General features: G+C 39.7%; 1 protein-coding gene across 1 annotated transcript in view; it reads right to left on the minus strand.

Moving 5' to 3' along the window:
- Positions 1–23972, minus strand: part of TAF3 (TATA-box binding protein associated factor 3) — a 111892-nt gene that overhangs the window by 45830 nt on the left and 42090 nt on the right. The gene's annotated exons all lie outside the window — the stretch shown is intronic.

Consider the following 23972-nt stretch of genomic DNA (forward strand, 5'->3'; position numbering starts at 1 on the left):
AATATTCTCTACAGCACAGGGAATTTTTGCCTTCAGCACAGATATTTTTGAACTTATACTTTCAGCAGCATTTCATAGGATCTTTAAACTGACCTTAAAGATCAACCAGTTGCAATCCCCCTGCATGGCCAGGGACACCTTCCACTAGATCAGACTGCTCAAAGCCATATCCAGCTTGGCCTTGAACACTTCCAGGGATGATGAGATCCACAACCTCCCTGGGCACCCTGTGCCAGGGCCTGACCACCCTCACAGTAAAGAACTTCTTCCTCATATCCAATCTACATCTACCCTCCTGCAGCTTACGGGCATTCCCCCATGTCATTCCATGCCCCTGTGAAAAGTCCTCCTCCAGCCTTCTTGCAAGCCCCCTTTATATACACTTCGTAATGTTTTTGAAAAAAGCCCAACAAACTTCAATAAATTAAGACTATCCCAACAATTTTCAGCAGAAATATTACTTTTAAATTTGTACTCAGAAAAAACCAACCTTCATTTGCCAACTCCTTTAATTAAAAATTATTAAAAACTCTAACTTGCAACCAGAATTCTGTAACAAAAATAGTAACCCCCACATCTCATTCTGCAGCTTTTCATCAGGGTATGAGCCAGACTTCAGCTGTATAGCACCAGACACACTATGAACAACACAGCACAGTACAGTTCACCAAATAAAAATTCAAGTCCACAGTGCAGTGACAGATACTTGGATGCTACTGGGCAGTTCATGTTATAAACAGAGGCATTTCTCTTGAAAGTTCAATAAGGTTGAAAGCCAAAACAGTGATACGGCATCAGGGATTTATCTAATAATAAAAGAGTGTTTGTTCCTCTGCATCTGCTTCGAACAAGTGGAGTCTCATGCTGAAAGGGCAGGTTCAGTAGGCATGCAGCTCTTCAATTGCACTCCTTATTGTATGCTTTATATTAAAGAAAGCAATTTAACTTTTGAGGACAAGAAAATTATCTTGAAACTGAAGTCCTGCCTAAGCTCAAGGCCAAGCTAGTAAAGAACATATGAAATTATTAAAAGGTCTTCAGTTATTAAGATAGCTGGGACACTTGCAACAGCTGTAATTCAGGGTGGCTACACGTTTTAATTATATCCCCCAGTGTCAGCAGGTTATAGCTTTCTCTCTCTATCATGCTAAAATTTATCAGGCCTGGCCTGTCATAGACTTTAGGGAAAAAAAAAGTTTAGGCCACATTGCTCACTCCTGCTCAAATCATGGGAAAGCAGAGTAAAAGTTCTGCTGCCCCACTGGTGATGAAGCAGGGATAAAAACACTTGAGCACCCTCTCTTGATGATGCTTTGGAGATTTTTGAAAACTAGGTGTCACTGAATCCATTCACGTTATTTGATAAAGTGTAAAATAATGTGAGAATTTAAATGACTGTCAAAGCATGTGAAACAGAGAGGCACCATCATCCAAGAATCCTAGAATGGTTTGGGTTGGAAGGGACATTAAAGATCATCTCATTCCAAGCCCTGCCATGGGCAGGAACACCTTCCACTGGACCAGGCTGCTCAGAGCTCCAGCCTGGCCTTGGCTGAAGCTGTGCTGTACCAGGTATACATGTAAATTAATTGGCCCCACTTCCATAAACAAACAAGGTTTCCTACATTAAAAAGTCAAGGATTTGGGATCTTTGCCTCACTCCTTATCAAGCGTAAGTGAACACAACTGGACTCTGCAGAAATGATCTGGGGCAGCATTTTCCAGACCTCAAATTCCTACTCGTGGACTTTGCTACAGTAGTAAACCCCTTCCCCACCCATGCAAGCTTTGATGCAAGGTACAACTCTGGCCATGTACAGAAGAGACAATCTGCTTGTGTGCAGCTAAAATTAATTCTCTCTATATTTCTTCTAAACATTCAACAAAATTTAAAGCAAAACCATCCCAAGACAGTGACAGGGATGTCTGCTAACTCTTGAAAGACTGGAGGAACTTTGACAGTGGATGGGCTCAAATGCTGATCTGCTGGTTCTCTATGTCCTTCCAGAACTGAAAAACCAATTCTGGTTCCTTCACATGACATACAATGATTACACTTTTACTATTCTTCTAAAATACTCCTCTGGACTGTAAAGTATAGTGTTACTGTACATGTAAATTAAAATATTAGAAGTGAGTAAAATTCAAGGAGACAAAAATCTCATATATGCACAAGTACCCACAAAACTACACCAAGGATCAAAGTAGATATTAGGATGTAAATACCAAGCAAAACCAATATACTGTAGTTTTGTAGATCCAGATTTGCCAAATCAAACTCCTGCAATTCACTGCTCTGAGTGCAGAACTTCATGAACCATAATTTCCTGTTTGCAGAGTTAGGATAAGTCAAATATTAATGATATGGTGCACTTGAAAAAATAAATTGTGATAGTAACACCATCATGCAATGACATGGGAGGATTCTATGTCCAGCCTCACCTGAACATTTTTGAGTTTAACAAGTGCAACCTCATATGTGTCATTGTTTAAAAGAAGGATGTAACATAACTGAATTTATGATAGCTTTTATTAAAGAGGCATCTTGGAAACCCCAGCTAACAAAAGAACTCCGTTGTGGTAGATGCTGTCCAGACTTAACCTGAAAAGCCCTCAGTCAGAACAGTTTACAAATCAAATATGGAAGACATACCTAAGCTGAAGGACAGGAAATATTACTGTAATAATACTGATTTATGGAGGAACTGACCTACCTAAGGTCACAAAGCAAGTGTGACCCCCATGTCCCGAATCCCAGTCCATTAACTGCAAACTGTTCTTTGTCTTCCTCCTGAGGTGAGGAGTAGGCACAGCAAGGAAAGCACAGCTCCAGCAGTCTGTGCAGGATCTCAGACAACTTTTAAAATGAGGTACATTATCCTTCATGGTGGATTAAAAAGGTTTATTCTCACACAATACTTAAGAACACAACTGTACTGTCCCTTCTACACCATCTGTGTGGAATGTAAAGAAATTTAGCATATACCATTGTCCTACCACCCAACAGCAGTCTCTCTACATAATATTCTATTAATTTGCAGGATATACTAGTGTACTAAGTACCTTTTTAAAGTATTACATCACATAAGCTGTTAAAACACCCATTTCAGAGGTGAACAAACTGATATTAAATGATACAAGAAACCTGTTTGCTGGATCAGCTGAAGGCTTGACACAAATTCAAGGAGCTCTTGAAGTAAGATTCTATTCATAATAATAAACTTGCAAGATGTGCAGAGAAACCTGTTTAAAATTCATTTAACAGGTTCCACACAAAAGAAAACAGTCACTCCAAAGAGAGCTGTTCCAAGACCTTCAACTTACGCTGGCTGAAGCTGATGAAGAGCAGCAAAACAGTAATTTCTAGGCTAGTGCAGAAGCAGCTGCCCCTTCTGTGGCTCTAAACTCTCCTGGGTGCTGAGTAGAGTTTTTAAATGATTTAAATACAACATTTGTATTTAAAATACACAATTCAAAGATACTCTAGGTCAGTCCTAGGAGTTTAGGTAGAGGTTTAGTTATGGTTTCACTGGGAAGTTCTATATATTTAAGGTGGTAGTGTAAATCATCATTATGGATGGTTAAACCATAAGTATCACAATGCCCTTTCAGCAGACAGAGTCGGAAAACACCCAGAGCCTAGGAGCTGACAGGTGTCCTTGTTCACTTATTTTTGCCTCCATCTCCCAGAAAGAAAGCAAAAATCTCCCATTTTGGGTTAGCACAGGATCAATTAAGAACCTATTTTAGTTGAGTGGAAACCAAGCTTTCCTCCAGGGCTAGGGGCCTTGTATTCACTGACCAGAGGAATTTCTCCCTTGTGTGACTCTTCAGGAAAGTTTCCTTGTGTGTACGCAGGAGCTGGAGAGGCTCAGTCAAACCTTAATTGTTAGGCCACATTTTTCTTTAAAATGATTTTAGGTACCTTTAAACTTTTAATTTAAAGAAGTAAAACCAAATAAAAGGTCAGCTCTTCAAACATGGTCCATGTAAAACAGGAGCATTTATAGGGTTACAACTAAGGAAACGAGTGCATTTATAAGGCTGCAAGAGAAAAGCAACTTGAGCTTCTGCTGGAGGTGAAAGGGGTGGGAGGGAAGGGAACATAAAGAAAGTTTCCAGCAGTTTTTGCCTGATCTGCGTATTTTGACTTCTGATTTTTCTGCCTATCGAACAGTCACACACACAGACTCAACAAGTAACTCCCAACAGGGCTTGAAACCTCTGCAGGAAAAAAGTCCTCAAAGTGCAGGCTCCTGTGTTGGAGCAGCTTGACTCAAAGATGCTGAGGAAGGGAGAAGGACAGACCACCAGGGTTAGGAACCCACAGCAATAATGCCTCAGCCTCCAGATGCAGCTGGTCTGCAAGCCCCGCAGCTCCTAAACCAGGAAAGCACCAGGATATCCTTCCTGTTACCTGGAATAAACCCCATTTTGTCCAGGGCCATTACAGAACAAAACAAGGTAAAAAATACAAAAGCAAATGCATTGTTCCTGCAAAATCCACAAGAAGGAGTTTTTTTCCCCCTTCTGTGCCTGCAGCCTGGCGCCAGGGAACAAAACCCAGGTCCCAAGGACGGATGCTGTCAGAGACGATCCCATTGACGACACACAGCCATGAATGCCTTCTCCTCTTACTGTAAGGAATGAGGGACGGGTGGGTGGTGTTATTGTTTTCCCCCAATTCCATCCTCGAGCCTGTCATCGGGTACAGAAGCAGCTTTTATGCTGCAGTTGTACTGTCCCAGTTCCTGGCTTCTGTCAAGCTTAACAAAACCCAAGTACTAAACACATTTTATGCCTTGGAGTATCAAATGTTCTTTGCTATCAGTGGAAATGGAGCTCTGTTAATTTTCATTATTGCTTCATATGAAAATGTTAGCTCTATTCATATTCCATATTCAAGATGTTTAACCTGGGTTCACTGTATGAAAAGTCAATCATGTGTGCATAAATTCAATATATTTTCCCCATTTACTGCAGTACAATGAATATCTTACAGAGAGTGATGTTTGTGTCCTGATTCAAAAATATTATCTCTTTCTTTTGCCCAATTTATTTTGTATTTATTTGAGGTGAGGCAGGTATACTTGGGTTAAATAAGCTTTATCATAGCTCAGGGTTTATTATGTTTAGCACAAGAAAGAAATGCGGTGTAAGAGAAGGAAATAAAAAAATCCATCTTCGAAATCATGCCAGCAAGTGGGAAGAAACACTTTTGCTGATAAACAGGAAATCTTTTATTTCTAAAGTTAACATTCTTAAGTAAAAAAACAAACACTTCAGCTAAATTTGTGGGTTTTAAAACAAACTGTGGCAAACATTAAGGGAACTAAATAGAAACCATCTTTCAAGACGGTAAAACTAGGACAACTGCAAACAGGAGGTATTAAACAAGCCACGACAACCAACACACACAACAGCCAATTTTAACACTGATTAAGCATATCTCTGATCAAAACATGGAAAAAAAAAAACTTAGAGAAATGCCAATCAAATTATTTTGTAATAATATAAAGTCTTTACTATTATTTATATTTCAGGAAGTTGCATATACTCCAACCAGTGTCCAGTGTGCTCAATGTACCCTACAACTTTTAAAAAAGATAAATGAAGAGAATCCTTGCTCCAGAAAATGTGGGACACAGTCCATGACTACAGAAAGTGAGGGTAGAAGGGTGAAAGAACAATTAATTGATGCAGCTCACCTTGGAAAACCAGCCAATATTGGCAGCATTTTGGCAGGGTTCAACTCTACCTCTGCAAAAGCACCAGTTTTGTGCTGCTCATGGGAATCTTTATATTCTTCTCTAAATTAAAATAAAAAAGTAAAAGCAGAAAACATCAGTCTTTGACTTTCTCCCTCTTCCTCCTTCCTTTCTGCAAGTTTTCTCAGTAATTTAAATGAGAGATCTAAAGGGAGTTTGGCATCTCTGTGCCCTGTGCTGAAAGTGAAAGCTGGATTTCAGACACTTTAATAGCAGAACTGTAAAGTTTCTTTCCAAAATGAAAAGGCAACTTTGATGTATTTTTTTAACCAAAAGAAATCAACTACACACAGAGTCTCCTTTCATCAGTCTCTCTACTCTCTCAAGTTTTTTACCTGTTGGGAAAACAGACTGAGCCCAATTAGCAGATTAACACACAACATGCAGTGACAGCAAGGACTGCCCTTATCAGGCACAGGTTTCTTATGGGCAAACATGGTTTTTTCTGCACATAAAAATAAGATTTTTGGAGTTAGTGAAATGTAACATGTGCTAGGGGATAATAAGCACTGCTGACTGATGCCCATCAGGCTGCTACCCTCCAGTGCACCCACTCGGGGCATGCTGCTGGTACAGCAGTGAGTACTGGGCGGACTGGGACGCTGAGGAGATCACTTAATGTGCGAAAAGTGCTTTGAAACTGAAAAGCAAGATGTGCTAAGTATTATATCTTATTTTACCAGCTGATCAAGCTTATGATAAATGCAATGTATCTAAAAGAAAAGTCACACAGGTAAGGAAAAGGTAGAAACTCAGCTACAATATTTCTACCTGCAAAATACTCCACACGGTGACACACATTTTAACCAATTCCTACGGTACAGGAGGAATGCAAGCACCCCAACAAGAATAAAACTTTTCTTCAAAATACTGGGGTTGAGACATCAGCTGTGTGTTTCACTTAAGCATGGAGAATTTAAAGGAACTTAATATTCCTGCAAAGAGGCGATCTGGAGGAAGCCCTGCTCTAATTTCTCTCTTCTATTTAGATTCACAAACTGATGCCAAAACGCCGACAACTAAATCAACGCCAATATTGGGCTATCAAATTATTTACCTTTGGTGGGGGGAGATAAAGAGTTTTAACAGAGTGAAAGCAAGGAAGAAAAACTCGACTTCAAAGCAGAAACTAATTATGTGTTTTACTAATTACATTTTAGAAAGATACACAGGGCATTACCAACGAACCCTGCAAAACTGAAAACACAACTGTGTCTCAGGCTGCCTTGGCCTGGAAAAGAGCTCCTGAGAATTACCAAGGGATTCCTGCTTCCCGCAAACACAGCGCCACTAATATTCTCCAGATTTGCTGGCCCTGCTACGAACCATCTCAAGAAAATGTTTACATTAAAGTCGGGTTCAGCGAGGAGGTCAGCTAACTTTAAGGCTTTAAGAAATCAGCAGCCGTCTTGTCTCCTGAGCAGTGCAGGGGGATGGGGAAACTTTTTTTTTTTAAAGAAAATCATTAACTTGCTACATGGACAAAACCTCAGTTTTTCAGTCTCTTTTCATTTGCTGTCAGTGATGTGAAAGTTTTGGGGTTTTGTTTGATTTTTTTCCCCTCCATCTTTAGGTGTCCATCAATAAACTGTCAGACACACGGTGTGATTGTTGGGGCTGACCTGTGCAGGGCCAGGAGTTGAACTCTGTTTCTTGTGGGTCCCTTCCAACTAAGGTTCTATGATTTCCAAAGTTTCTGTGCACTCCGAAGCTGCTTTTAGCCCAAGCCACACTTCACATTTTAGACCCTTAATGAAAATAACCAGCACTATCACACGCAATTAGCCACAATTTTAATCCAGTTTCTGACTTTTAAAGTGCTCATGTACATCACATAAACAAGATAAGGAATTTATATTGTACGTATTCAGCTTTTATTCTTTAAAAATCACTTTGATGAGTGCTGATTGGCTGTCAGATGATTTTCTATTTCGTTCTGTACCACACAAGAATCAATACAATCTGCTTTTATTTGAGCCAGGCTCCTAAGCTTACGCCTTATTTGCATCTCACTACTGATAAATGATAGCAATAAAAGTGTGGCATTCCACAGGAAGAAAGTGAGATTACACTTCATCTAATTGTTTAAAGTAGGAGAAACAGTATTCCCACTTGGAAATAAATGCCTTAAAGGCTTCCACTGGTGTAATTTTACTACAAAGTTCTAACAGCTCTACGCTGAGAGAGAATGGCTGCAAACACAATAAAAAAACAGTTTTCCCTGTTCTTTATTTTTTTATCGCTATGTATATATGTAAACACATCAGAAAAACACTGCCTTGGTTAGAGGCTCCTATAAGTAATCAAAACCCCTCAATGGTGGTTCTATATAAGAGATTTTGCACTGTTAACTGAAATAAGCTGCTCCTTGGCCAAGAGCATGAAAGCAACTGGTGATATTTGCTTCTCCCACAAAACATGTTTAGCAGATCACGGTTATACAGAGTAAAAAAATCCCAGAACCAGTTCCTAACAGCACACAAACACAGGGAAGGTAAATACCTGTGCCGTGTTCTGGTTCTGTCTCATTAACTTTAATTTATCTCTGTATTAAATGCAACTACTTTACCAAGTTAAAAAGCGCAAACGTGCATGTGAGAGCTACACAGGGAAAAAGTGAGGTAGAAACAGACAAGTAAAATCCAAATTAGAAATAATTGGTTACAGAAATTAGTTGGTTAAGTTAAAAGTCTGAGTTAGCACTGGGATTGGTTGCAGAAAATTTTCTGAAGGGATTTGCTGCTGTCCATTTTTAACTTTAAAGGGAAGCCAGCCTTTCTGCAGGGTCTGACTCTTTCGAGCAACTCCTTTTCCTGCTCAGTGAATCCCAAAATGATTTCCAAAGCCTTCACTCATTTTGACACAAAGGATACAGGAGACTGTTTAGACTCCTAATAAGCCCGGAGCCGTTAAAGCTGCACAGTCCTGTTAAACACGGGATGGCGGCAGCCAAGAAAACAATTCCTTGGAGAGGAAAACAGCCAGCATGTGCCCTCATGTAAAAATCACATTCCAGAGGAAAAGAACTTCTTTGGGCTGGAGTGTGACGTGACTTTAAGATGCTTATTGTGCACAGAGGGGCTCCATTTCCCTGGAAAAGGGACGTTTAGTTCACACACCCAACCTGGTTATCATCACCTGCTGAAGAGCTCAGTGCTTGGCAAGTGCTTGTATTGCTGTCATCTGGCAATTGGTAATAAATGGCAGGGATGTATTAACACAGAATCTTCTCAAAGTTAGGTAGGAAGTTTTTGAAATTCTATGAGAAACATTCCTTTTCTTTTTTTTTCCTCTTCTACCAAAAAAAGCTGGACACCCCTTATGAGCTCCTCAGAGGTAAATATAAAAATGTAAAATCACACTTGTGTAAAGTCCAGTTATCTAAAACTATACCGTAACAAGGGAAAGAGCACAACTCAGTAATTAACACATCACCACGTATTTCTTCCAATTCAGCAAATTTACAGCTGAAAACAATTCCGCAGAACCCAATTTAATTACATTAAAAATTATGCAACTTATTTTATTAAAAGGGGATTGATTGCTCTACAAAGAATTTAGATCCAACAATGACCTTCTGTGCTACTGTAAAAGGTGTTCAGAACCCAATGAACATACAATAAGGCTCTAAACCAGAAACTAATTAGCTCACACACAAAGTATTAAATCTGTTTCACAAATTATGTAAATCATATAAAAAATGAGGTATAATACCAATGGCAAACTTTATAGTGCCAAAATGGAATAAGCTGTATGTATACCTGCCTTCAAATTAACTAAAGCAATTATACTGTAAAATCATTAGCCCAAGACATAGTTTAAAGTCAAGCTTTAATAACTTAATGCTACATGTATTTTCTAACCACAGAAAAAGCATTACATACATTTACACTTCCCACTAAATTTAAAGGAGGTTATGCTGCATTAAAGCAAGCAGGAAAAATAAAGTATTAAAAAAAGGAAAAAAAAAAAAGAAAAAAAGAAAGGGAATGCCAAAAATGTTTACTGCAGAAAATATGCACAAAATCAAACCATCATTTCCTCTGGGGCTTTGTTTCCCCATAAAAACAATATATTATTATGCTTTTTGTAACACTAGCACATTTATTCTAACTGTTACCACCAAAAAAAATTTAAATAAATAACTCTTTCGAACTATGAGAAAATAAAGCACAGTATTATATAATCCTGGCAATACTTTGAAATGCCAAGTATCTGTTCTCATGGTTCTGCATTTCCTATGGCCAAAAAACAATCTCTTACTACTTCACTTCAGAGTAGGTGGAACAGCCGCTCACGGTCCAAGAGTCTCTCTCCACAAGGAGCAGCGTTGTCCCCACAATCCCAAGGGATGGGCTGAAATGTTTCATTTTTTTAGCTGTGAGGAGTGCCCAGAGACCCTTGTGTGGAATCCTAATGGGATTTCCAACCTACTTTTCACCCTTAAGATAACTGCCCTAAGGCTTGATTCATCTATGTAGGAGTGAAAGAACTGCAAATAAGGCATAAATAAACAAGTTTTCTTACTCTGCTCAAAAGTTACATTTGTTATTGTCATTTTCACAGCACTGGGGTGTATAAGAGAAAGTTCTTTGTGCAGGAGGACAGAGTTTAGGCCAAGTGCTGTGATCATCTACCTGTTACTTCTCAAAGGGGTGGCTCTGCTGTTTCTAGGTGTAACTTCCTTAGGTGTGACATTTCAGATGCTTTGGGATTTCCTCAGCATAAAACCAAGATACAGGGTGCATGACATGTCTGCAAATGCCACATAAAAACCACCTGTGTATCTGTTCTCCTGGCCTGATTGAGAATGCTTTTTTTTTGGGTGAAATTAAAAGCTGGAGCATAACTGAGATGCTGTGTATGTGTTAAGAAATAAAGGTTATACTTCAGCTTTAACAAATAAAGATTTAAACCATTTCAAATTTGTCCCAGCTGTTCACAGCCAAATTTCACTGTCAACAGTCTGTTGACACTGTCTTTTAACTGACTGAAACACTTTTTGCATTGCTACAATTTATTTTCTTATTTTCATTTAAATGAAAATGTTTGGTTTTTTTTGTATCAGTGTTGTTTCATACACCATGAACTACACACAGTCAAATTTGGTGTTTCATACCCCTTCCAAATAATGTCCTGTCAGAATACACCTAAGCCTAAACACTGATGGAATGAAAATTATTTTGTTGTGTTAGAGAGTAGGAACTGGCGAAGATCTTTCAAAAATCAAGTGAGAAAGGTAAGAATTTTTCCTGTTTCCAGAATGAGTAATTAAAACACAACTTTCTGAATTTGCTACAGAACTTTTAAACACTACAAATCCAATGGGAGACTGATCAGCAGCGAGGTCAAGTGACCAGAGATGTACAAGTATTTCTATGTGTCTGCATACCTGCAATCACTAATCCCATGTAACCAATACACACAGATTCCACATTTACTAGGGGCTGCTATAATATTGTTTTAATATCACCTTCCTACACACAGTACAAAACTGATGGGCATATGCAGGGAAGACTTACTTGGGATGAAGGAGGGAAAGAGTCACAGAGGGTAGAAACTGGGAAAATCTGGGCCATATCTGTGCTAACCTGTGGTGAAAACCAGTAACATCAAAGCAGCCAAGTGAGAAAGGAGGACTGCAAGGCAGGATCGAGGACTGAATCTTCTAATAAAATGCACCTGACTGGAAAAAGAATTTCCTTGCTTCAGAGTCATATTCCCACAGTGATCACGCTATGATAGAAATTGTCCCCTAAATATCAGCTGCCTCTTGATGTTTGTTGCATGACCACCTCTCTCCCCTCTCCCAGACAGAATGTAACCACTGTGCTAGTTACAGTGACTGATGCCATGTAAATATTTAATACAGTTTAGGTTTTGTCTTTAAAATGCATTTTTGAAAGCAAAGTCAATCAGTCTCCAGATCTGACTCCGGAACTTATTTGTGGAGAATAATTATTGAAAAGGAGACAGTCAAGGCAAGTCAATTTGTCTGCCTGGGACTCTAAATTTAATGGAAAAAATATTTGCTGCTGTAAACTGCATTTCTAGTTTGTCAAAATAATTCAAAATTAGATTTTCATCATGAAAACAGATGCAACAAAGCCAGGTCCCTGACAGTATTTAATCTGTGCCTTTCTGACTTACTGCTCGAATCCCCACACGTGCCAAACGCCACAGCACTTGTGAATCACTTAATCTGCTTCCTTTGAAACCCATCATCAAATACTCATTTCTGCACAGTTAACGGCAGGGTCTTTGTAACCTGTTTTCTTTTTTAAATGTGTCTTGGGAAGGTTGGATTTTTTTGGTTCAGTGTGTTTGTTTTGGTTTTTTTAAAACAGAAACCTATGAAGCCTTGTTCCATGCTTTTAAACAGTAACATTAAGTATAATGTGCTAAAGGGAAAAGATGTCATGGATTTGAAAATTCCTTAGAGTGTCATATTACTTCTTTTATACACCTGAAATATATTTTTAAATATTTTTAAAAGAACAAAATTATATTTCTGATATTCCTATCTGTTGTTTCAGCAGCACTAAATGCCTTTTTATCATCATTGAGAAATTTTTATTTTTAAGGGAAAACAGAGACAGAGAATGAATGAATAAGTCACAAAAAATCCTAAAAACAAACAGCAAGAAAAACATCATTTCAACTGCATTACAGCTCCAATTACTACTTACACCCCACTTTCCTGGGCTGGACTGTATCTCGATCAATGATATCCCAGCTGGTTTTAGTTGAAAAAGTTTCCATTTCTATCTCTACTAATGGTGCCACTGATAAAGAGGGAGAAATCCATCGCGTCTGCCGCAGAACTGAAACTCCGTCGAGGGATATATATTCATTAACACATGCAGGAACTGAAACCGTCAGGGAACATATATATTTATGAACCCTTGCCTGTACACATAACATTCCAGCAGTATAGAAATCCAAAGGGGGAAGCAGAGTGCAAGAAGCGTACCGGTATTAAAAAATATGCCAGGGAAAGGATGGCAAATCTTCCATCTCTAAACACTGAATAAAAGATCAGAGGGAAGCGAAGTTGCATGAGAAGCTCTCAGCTTTGCCCTATCACCCTGTACTACCATATTTAATTCCCACTTTTAATTTTATTAAGAGCACACTGTCTGCAGCTACAGATACACCAGTTAGACCAAAAGAAAATAAAATATGCAAGGTTAAGCACCCTCAGAAGTCGCTGCTGTAGCTCAGCTGAACCTTGCACTGCTCCTTCCCCTTGTTTTATTGCTCTTCTGATTTACGCTGACGTGCAGGTTTAAAAATACCCTCAGAAAGGTGGCAGGAGGATATTCTCACTCCCTATTTCTGGAAAACTTTGGCAGAGAATGAAGGCATGGCAAAATCATGGCAGCCTGTTTTAAACAACCAGTTCTCTCTTCTACACGAGCTGAGAGCACAACTGAGCTGATTTCTGCCGTGCCTGGGGACGGAAAGCCCAGCCAGGGACCTGCAGCCCGACCCTGTGAGTCCCAGCATCCCATCCCTATTCCCATCCCATCCATGAGCCCACAGGAAGCTCAGCACAATTCCGCACAGGCTGCTCCAGCTGGAAATTAACTACATTGTTGCAGGAAAAAAACCTTTAACTCTAATGAAAACTCATCTGAACTTTGCTCATTTTGCTTGTACGGAGGGTTCTGTTCCCTTTGTGTTGGGAAGGGGGCACAGGGCAAGGCTTGAAAACAGTCCATAAACCACGAAAATATCCCAACACATGCACCAAGGCTGCAAACTTTTTGTTTTCTTACATGTTGCTCCTTCATGCTTAAAACAGAAGAACGTAAAGCAAAGCTAAAGCTAAAAGGAGCAAAGCTAAAAGGAGTGACTGTAAAGCACAACTCTTTGACAGGGTCCTTTTCAAATTCACATTCATCTTCCAATGAAAGCCAGTCTGGCATCAAGGATTCAACAAGTTATATCGTAACAGAGTTCTTGTGTGTTTAAAATATGTTTAAAATGTTTAAAATAAACATTTCATCTCTTTGCGTGGAAATGGCATCTCTTTTAATTTACAAGTCTGGAAACAAAAGGCCCTGAAAAAGTATACAGAAAAAGCTGGAAAAACCCTATCCTAGTTTGCAAAACCAAACTAAGATATACAAAGGAAATGAACCTGTGATACTATTGCTGTAACACAAACACTTGCTGGCCACCACCACCATTTAATTCACATTAAGTGCTTTTTTTTAATCCTGGGTTCTTCAATTTAGCAATGATGAGCCACATTAAAAACAAAAACTTAAATAATTGCATTTCTGTAGATTGTCCTGTGTTTAAGGCCAAAACCATCTGCAAGACTAAGTAGGAAAAAGCCTTTTTTGTTTTAACTAATGGATTAGTATAAATGTCTGCTGGAAGAACAGGGTGGAGAAGAAAAGAGGGGAGAATCCAAGGTATTTATACAATTTTCTTTAGGCACCCAGTTTAGATATCCAGCATTCTGAGTCATTTTCCATGAGGTGTCTGCCTGTCTGTTCAATGAATTTATAGGGATCTTTAATACCTATTTGTAACAACTTGCCAAACAACTTCAGTATCTGTGTTAGCCAGTGTAAATATTCCCACGTGTGTTTAAAGTGGGTCCTGCACCAAACCCCTCAATTTTGATTTTATTTTTTTAATATTTAGACATAAAAGTCAGAGCTTAAATCGGCCTCCATATTAAATTTTAAAAACTAATGAGATTTTAGCCAAGCAACCCTATAAAAGCCTGAAAATACACTTTATAGCAGAAATTGCATTGTTCTGGATTAGTTTTTGAGTACAATTGCAACGTGAACTCTCCTGTACTGGCAGCACATCCCCATCTATTCATTCCCGATGTTTTGTGTTCTGTGCATGGCTCTTCCACAACCAAAACCAAATTTCCAGAGTTTGGCATACCAAAATCCATACTCATGATACAACCAAAGCACGCAATTTAGTTTGTGGACATTTTATGAACTATGGAGTCAAATTAAAAGAGCTACCAAAAATCCAAGCCCCATTTCCTTCCTCTTCTGCCTCTGTATTTCTACTGTACCATGTTAATAATCAATTTTCCCACTGGATTTCCTCCTGTCTAAGGAAGGGACTGATCTCCTTCTGATCAGCTCTTCAGACATAATTTGACTGGGCAACATGAAATTGGAATGGAGGCACAGGCTCCTTCTGAATGTCCTCACACACTGAAACAAACACAGATGGGGGAAATTTTGGTGTGCTCAGCACTCCAAAACCATGCTCCCATTACTCTGGAGGGGAAGATCTGGAGGGCCACATGAAATCTTATTGCTTGGTGAGGGGGGGAAATAGGCACAATGAGCAGCCAGTAAATACATAGTTTAAAATTAGTTAAAAACTGGCTAAAAATTGGGAAAAGCCAATTTTTAAATCCAGAAAGAAGAAAACATCCCATACCATCAAAATGCTCATGGAGAGGAAACTTTGAGGTTAATGATAAGGAAGTGGATTCCAAGTGTTCTCTTTCTGCTCTTCAAATAAAGTCTTGCTGTCTTAAAAATACATTGCAATACAGAGTTCCTCCACCACAGTGAAAGAGCTACATCGCTTTGGCACAAGCCAGAAAACCACAAGGATAATGAAACAAAAAATACTTCATTTGGTGTTATCCCCAACTCCAAACTTCTGGGAATTGATGGACGCTAGTACTACTACTGAAATAAAACCCCAAACACACAGACATATACCTCTCACCATTCAAAGTACCATGAAAACCCAATTTTATGGTGTATATGTAGCTAAGATATTTTTCCTAGGCAGGATGCTGCTCTGACCTGGCTGATGTGGAGAGCAGCCACACACCAGAGCCATTGGAGGGAAATCTGTGCCATTCCATTGCTATAGCAGCTGCCAATATCACAGAACGTCAACAAAGTTGATTCATCTATCATAACTTGGATTTTGCTTGTTTGGGCTAGAGGTTCTGACCAGATGACTGCCAAAATGAAAAAATAGATAATTAAAAAAAAATAAAAAATTAAAGTCCCTAGGAAAACACCAATTATTGTGCTCTTTAACGTCAGGTGAGAAGAAAGGAATGAAGGCCATGCAGAGAACCCAGGTGGGGAAGAGAAAGCACAGGAGTCGACCCAGCAATATCACAGCAGTATTTCCAAATGGAAACTGGTTTCTCCTGTCAAAAGCTTTTGCTGTATCAATGTTTGGCAAAACTCACAGTTTCCTGTTAAAAGCCAATATAATTTCCTCCTGCTTCCCCTCCTCTCTCCCCACATGTTTTTAAACATTTTAGGTTGCTGCTGCAAGTAGGACCAACAAGCACAGCTTCAGAGAGAAGGCAGGAAAGTACTGAAGCAGCTAAAGCTCTCACTAACAACCCTGGAGGCAAAAAAATAACGTGGCATACATATTTTATTTCATTTTCTTCCTCTTCTGGGGTATGGAGAGAGGATAAAACAGCAAGGACCTTTTCTAGCTTTCAATAAACCTCACATAATAGTGATAGTTTAGCATTTAGTTTCCTTAGGAGTGATGAGAAAAAAACTCTAAGTGGTCCTTGCTATCTCTGCATTTTAAAGCTGGTCAGAAAATGGTTTTATGCAAAACTCTTCCCTATGAGGGAAAAAAAAAACTGTTTTCTGGTCTACCAGAAATAGGCAGTTTTCTACAGAAAGCAAAAGCTGTTAATGCAACTGAGAACTTCATTTTCTGTTCAAGAACTGACTAAAATTTTTTAATCAGCTGTTACAACTGTTCAGAATTGGCCGTTGTTTACTTCTCCCTGCATTACCAAATCCAACATCTGATGCCACAAGACTGAGGCTTTCAGGGCAAAAACTGCCTCTTTGTGTGCACAAGGCACCCACCAAACGCTGCTGGTGCATTAATTTAGGGAACTAATGAAGTTATGGAATATGGAGATAATGAACTTTTTCAAGTGCTAGTTTAATTATTTTTTTTGTCATACAAAACACCTATTTATGTCCCAAACCTCTACCACCTATAACTGTAAACCAAAATATTCAACTGTTAACATTTTGTCTATAATAGAAGTCAGCTGTCTATAATGAAAAGTACACAGAATGGTCACCTTTACAGTAACATTTCCAGTCTTCAAATTCTCACTGAAAGCTTCACCCTCTGCAGAAACATCTTCTGAAATGCCAATACAGAATATTAGTTTCTATTTTACTGACATGCCACAAGAAACACCTACACAGTGTAATCTGACACATTATCACCTCAGAAGCTAAATGTGGTATCAAATTTACTGGGCCAATTTCAATCTGCAGGGAACTGGAACAATATTATCATTATTATTATTATTAGTAGTAGTAGTAGTAGTAGTAGTAGTTGTAGTAGTAGTTGTAGTACTACTACTACTTCTACTACTTCATTTGTGGTGCAAGTTTCAAGCTTTGTGGTGTATTTAAGGTCCCTTCATACAAGCCAACAGCACATCCTTTGGAAAGGAGTCAGTGGCAGAGAGAAGGTGGCATTTTGGTGACTTTGATTCCCAGGATAAGCAAAGAGAAATTATTTAAACCTAGTGGAGTGCTGATTTCTTTGCTGAAACACCTCTGCTTCTCCTCTGAGACACTTGGCACCATTCGGCTACCACTGCTGTTGCCCGGGCAATTCAAGGGATGTGCCAGCACAGAAAGACGATTTCATTAGTGGCAGCATTAATTTTACACCTGGATCTTCACACATGGATAAGGGAGGTGCATCAATTTACTGTCCAACCTTTTCTCCCCCTGGCAAGTCTTCCCTGTGCCCTTGAAGGGAACAGAGCAGAGGACACCATGTCCAAGCTTAGGTCACTCCTTGAAAAAGCTTCTTCTGTAAAATGAACACTTATCAACTGCAACTCCAACACATCTCAAGCTGAGAAAATAATTAGTTCATGCTACAATTGCTACAAAAATGAAGAGGGAATAAATGACCGAACACAGCTCTGCACATGCACTGCTCCAACAACTGCAATCATGAAAAATATTCCTCACACTCCTTAGTCCAGCATTAACCAGAAGAAGTAAAATGACAAATATTTCAAGAAAATATACACACTGAGGAAATATGCTTCACTTCCAGTGCTGAGGTGTTCTTAAATTAATTTGATAATTTTTCTTCTTATTTGGAGTACAGAACTCTGGTCCCACTACCAGAGCATCATTTAAACATCAAATGGAAACAAAAGTCATGAGATGGTCTCATCTTGATAAAACAGGGATGTTACATGGATTATATATATGTATGTGTATTTCTGTAACCACATGTTTTATTTTACCATAAAAGACTGGTTACATTGTCAGCCCATCTGGGGAAAAATCCAGTTCTAGTCACTCAAGCTTCACATTTGGTATCTCAGATCCCCTGCAAACACAGCAGGGCACAGAAAGGTCTCAGTGCTGCCTGCAGCCCTGAGCACTGCTCTGTTGTTGTTTTTTAAGAAAGTAAAACAACTGGAAAGTTGTTAATTCTCTTACAATTCATTTTTAAACACCCATGAGGCCAAAGGCTTCCAAACACTAATACAAAATGCTAAACATATCAAAGCAAAACCAAAGCAAGTTTGACTCAGACTCTTCTGCAAGCTTTTACATCAAGGAAACATCCAACGAGCAGTTCGGCCCTTGAGGTGAGACTCCTGTGACACCACACCAGGGTGGTTTTAGCAGCTCAGGATCAGCAACTGCTTGGAAACTTAGCTGGAAAATTAGATACAGAGTGGAATCCTGACTGTGGATCCGAACAGCAGAGATGTGGCAGAGCAGGGAGCAGCTCCCACCTGCCCACTCCATTTCACCCAGCTGAGGAGGGAACATGGTGCTGCGTTATATGGATCAGCTTTCTGGAGCTAAAAGGCGAAATCTTGACCCAAGACATATTTATCAAAGAGTGGGGGAATGAAGAATGCTATCTATGGGTAAGGGGCGGACACAGGACTTGATGTGTTTGGGCAAACTCACGGACCCAAGGAATGGTGCTGATGAGATCCCTGCTCTCTGAAGCAGCGTGGTGTCACTTTCAGGCTTGGAGCAGGGGCACAGCACAAAGGTGGAAAGGACCGGGAGGGGGAGAGGAGCCTTGAAGTCAGAGAAAACGAGCAAAAATGAGAAAAAGCCAAAACACATAAGGAGTAAACCATGGAGTCACTGAAGTAGCTTCAGTGGAAGGTGATCGCCACCTTCTCCCAGCAGCACCTTTAATCATCCTTGATGCAATTTCACTAAAGCAAATTCTATTTAATTTCATTGTGCCTGACCAAGCAGTGCAATTCCTACTAGCTGGACACTTTCTAGCCTTCATCAGGCTTTTGCAATAGCACTCATTCCCTTGAATTTATCAGTGCATTTATCACAGCGGTTCCAAAAGCGCCAGCTCCATGAGGCAGAACCTGGTGCTCAATACTTTATTTGTATTCAGCAGATCGACCTTTGCATTCTGTCCTGGTACGCTGATAATTTCCCCTGTTTCCAAGAGAACTCCTACTGCCCTGACACACAATCGCTCCCTCGTTTAACGAGCAGAGCACTTTCCTTCACATCAGCTTTGGCCCCTGCATATTTATACATCATTTAGCAGCTCAACCAACTAAGTTTAACTCACAGATATTTAATTTTGTTTTGCTAGAAGAACAACAAAACTCAGCTATTTAGTTTAATCCCAAATTTCACAATGTAGTGATCCTTTTGAGAAAAAAGAAATATAAATTAATGTACAACAATCAAAGATCAATTTGAGAATCTTTATACACCGGATGCACTTGAAAAAATTAATAAGTATATTTACCTTGTAGCAGTGTGATTTTTACTGCCAATCTAAAGGACATCACACACACAATAAAAATCCCAGAGAATCTCTTCCTTCCAATTGTTTCAGTACATAATCACTTGCTAGTAAAGCAGAAGGAGATTAATGATGAAAGCGGATTATAAATTATACCAATGTACACAGAAATAGGTAAAAGTTCTACAAAAACACAGTTATTCAAGTTCTTCTCATGCATTATTCTTAAAATATATTCGTCATCATGTCAGTTCTTCCTTCGAAAGTCAACATTTCTTAAGGTTTGGGGTTTACACTTGCACTGTTGGATATTTTAACAGTACAAAATGTGATCTATGTGGCATAATACATCTTTGGCTTGGACTAGATCCAGGTCAAAGAGCTCCATATTTTCAGCCCATTAGTCATGGGAATTACAAGTATTATACAGTTGCTTTTAATTGGTAGTTCATGCTCAACCACTGCAAACCAGTCTATGATTGCAAAACTAGCTAAATTATATTCTCAATAAAACATCATCCAGCCTACAAAAAAAAAAACCCAAAACACCAAAAACAACCCTCTCCCAAAGCAAATTACATCTCACATGCATAAGTAAAATATAACTAGCTCCACACTCAACGATCATGGGAAAAATGTTGATGACCAGCCCCGACTGGCCAGTGGAGCAGAGCTCCAGCCCAATGCCACGTTCCACCCCAGCTCCCTCTCAAAGGAAAGTCGTTCTCAATGCTCGAGTGGTCAAACACAACATTAAGTAGCAAGCACTAAAAAGTTAATTGAATGTTTGCCAGGAGACGTATGTCCCATTTTTATACTGGATAATTAATTTCTTTGTTTTTATAAGAATTTTAAAGAGCGACCAACGTGCACCCTGAGGGTAATGATCTTCATTCAAGGGAGACTTCTGACTTTTTGTGGCACAGGACTTATTTGAAACTGGAAACGCTCCAAGATTGCTCTCCTGTAGGTACTCACTTTTAACATTACACAAACTCTTGCATCTATTTTATCTTAAGCAGCTGGCATCTTTGCACACCTCTCCTAAGAGATGATAATTTTATTTCAAGGATCTCAAAAATAAATTTGTTCTTAACATTGTTTAGAAGCAAGGTGAGAGAGGCACAGGTGAAGTATCTCAGGCTGGAGGCTCAGTGGAAGGGACTATCTCTACTTCTAGTCATGTATTTTCAAATTACAAGACCTGTCCTTTCTCATCGTGATATTCTCTAAACCCTATTACACACAGTAACAGGGCTGTGCTGTTGACAGTGTGAGCTACTCATTAAGATAAACTGCAGTTTTGGGGTTTAAAAATGTTTTTCTTAAGTTACTATCAACCCTGTCAGGATTAATCGCTCTACAGTATATTTAAACTGTCAAAACAGTTCCATATTTAGAGCCAGAAAGGAAATATGGACTATTAGCATCTCACAACACAGGCCAAAGCTTCAACTTACCTACAGACTTCTGGTCTACTACTGTTTTGGAAAAAAAAATCCAGAATTATCTTTATCACAATTATGCTTTTGCTCTTTTCAATGAATGTTGCTGTAAGTTAAAACTTTAATCATTCCCATACTGTTGCCATCTGTGAGTAACTTTTATTGCTTCTGCAAACAAGGTCTTTAAACAGTCAGCCCCCTATACTAAAGAAAATATTGACAAGTAAACAAGCAATTTTGCCTCTCTCTTCAAACCCTCCCTGAGACAATTGCAGGAACTACTGCTGATTACAGCTGTCAGAAAATGTACAGCCTACATATATGGCATTTAAGTTCCTTGGGCCTTGCCATTAAACATAACCAACTATACGAATGACCACAGAAACACCAAACTCCCGAACAAATGAACTCTTAAATTTCTTAAAGCTTTCATCTGTTTGTGCTGTTTTTGGACTGTTGATTTTTGAGTGTCATTCCAACTGCTGTGTCATCTAAAATGATCTCAGTTAATATAAAGAGATGTTTTTTTATCATCAATAAAAACAGAACTAGGACAGGAGCCTGAAAGAGTGACAGGGCGATTACATGGTTTAGTTGCTCACCTGGGTTGGCTCCTGCAGGTCTGAGCACGTTTCCACTCCAAAGGTATCAACAGGCATTCACTCTGCACAGCCACCTCCAAGCTCCTCATTGCTATCACTACTATAAGATCTTTAAAGAAGTTTCTTTTCACTGCCTAAGTATCTGTATAAAAGCAACCTTTAAACTATCTGAATCATAAATGCCAAGCTGGTGTAAAGGTGAAGCATCTTTCTACTGCCAGCTGGACCTTCTTTGAACTCTCATCTGAATTGCTGGCAATCTTAGAGTGCCAGAAAAACAAATTCTGCCATCCACCTCCCTTCAGTCTGCTCACTGTGCAGGTTACCCACATGCTGGTGTGGGGTGCACTCAGTGTCAGTTCACCTTTCAATCTGACTCCTGGATTGCAGTTTTCCTGCTTGAATGAAACTCAGAGAATCATAGAATAGTTTGGGTTGGAAGGGACCTTAAAGCTCATCCAGTTCCAACACTGTCCCATGGGCAGAAACACCTTCCACTAGACCAGGTGTTCAGGGCCCCATCCAACCAGGCCTTGGACACTTCCAGGGATGGGGAAGCCACAGCTTCTCCAGACAACCTGTGCCAGGGCCTTGCCACTCCACAGTAAATAGTTTCTTCCTTGTATCTAATTACCCTCAACATGGACATGGCAGCCCAGGTAAGCTCCACTGGTGAGACTAAGGTGAAGGGCACAAAGGCTGGTGTGGGCATTCCTATAAGAAAGACTCATCTTTGTGTTCTCCTTTGCATCTGGAAAGGTAGACCACAGTTTTATGTGTTGAGAGTGCAGGGCTCCTGCCCAGTCAGCAAACTCAGCTGAGGGGAACTTGTTTGTCCTTCAGGGAGAGCACTGGGGAGGCACTGGGGCATCACCAGCACATGGATTGTTGCCTGCAGCTCATGGACATGTCCACACATCCTAGCTGAAGTGAAGGTAGCACCTGCCCCTAAGCAGAGCAGCCCAGGCCAGGGTAAAATCACCTACAGATCAGACCTGCAGGTTTTCTGCAGGTGGATGACAGCAATTTCACTTCCGACCCAAGTAACGCAAACGAGAAGGGAAAATCTCTCTTCACACTACCAAAATTATAGAGAAGATGTAAAGTGAGTGCTCTTTTTGCAGAGCAAGAAAAACCTGTACTCTTCCCTCTCCCAGATTTTTGTTGACATAATGACAAATAGAAAAGAAAACCTACTGTTTCTTGTGTAAGTGAAAATATGTTTAACAGTGTATGCACACAAAAATATTTAGAAGCAGACAAAGCTGCGGTGATGATGAGGGGCTCCCCACGTCCCACCAGCAGCCCACAGCAATAATTCACTGTAACAGGTAACTGGAAAGGCTGGAGAAGCCCTTAGGACCTGAGAGAATGGCATGGAGATGTGTCAGGGGAGATTCAGGTTGGCTATCATGAAAAAGGTTCTTTCCCCCAAGGGTGGTTGTGCACTGGAACAGGCTCCACAGGGAAGTGGTCAGAGCACCAAGTCTGGCAGAGCTCAAGAAGCATTTGGACAATGCTCTCAGGCACAGGGTGGGATTCCTGGGGCTGTCCTGTGCAGGACCAGGAACGGGACTCAATGATCCATGGACTCCATGATCCCTCCCAACTCAGGATATTCTATGTTTTTAAGCTAGTGGGCTGGTGATATCTTCTGCCTGAGGTTGTAATAAGCTAGGTTTATATGCTCTCTTCTGTTCTAAAATAAAACACACATATTTATTGATCAAATATGAATTAAATGTAAATGATTTCACAGCTGTAGCCTTTCTAGACCATGTACCACTGTGTTACAACACTGCCATAGTCGAGCTAAAGCCAATATTCCATTCACACTGGCAATTTTCCACTAACAACAAAACCAAGTCTAGTAGATGCAACATTTCAAAACGCATGTAAACTATTTAGATGAATTCTTTTTATTGACAATCCCAGGGGAATGGAGAGAAAATGATTTGTTTTACCCTCAGAGCTCAAAGCTCTCTTGGGAGGTAATTCAATTGAAATTTCACATTCAGTCTAGCCAGGCAGTGATAAACAGATGCTTAAATTAGCTGCATTACACCATAATCAAATATCTTAAGACAGGGGAAAAGTTTCCAATAAACAATGGGGGTGGAGGGAGCTTCCCAGTATTTTTAGAAGGAATGTTTTTCATACCTCTCTGAAGCTCCTGAAGCAGCCTCACTCCTACAGCCACAGAGGCATCTGACAATGCAAAGAATAAACACACAAACACAAACCCAAACACAACTGGCATTTCCCTGAGATCTCTGGCAGATTAGGAGACCTGCACCCCCAGCACTTCCTTTACCTAGTACACTTAGAGATTTCTAGTCTGATGTTCTGCTACACAGCACTACCCTTTCCCC

This window comes from Pseudopodoces humilis, chromosome 5 (genome assembly GCF_049639895.1).
Source record: "Pseudopodoces humilis isolate 2021_Gansu_Grassland_sample_001 chromosome 5, ASM4963989v1, whole genome shotgun sequence".
In the NCBI taxonomy this organism is placed as follows: domain Eukaryota; kingdom Metazoa; phylum Chordata; class Aves; order Passeriformes; family Paridae; genus Pseudopodoces; species Pseudopodoces humilis.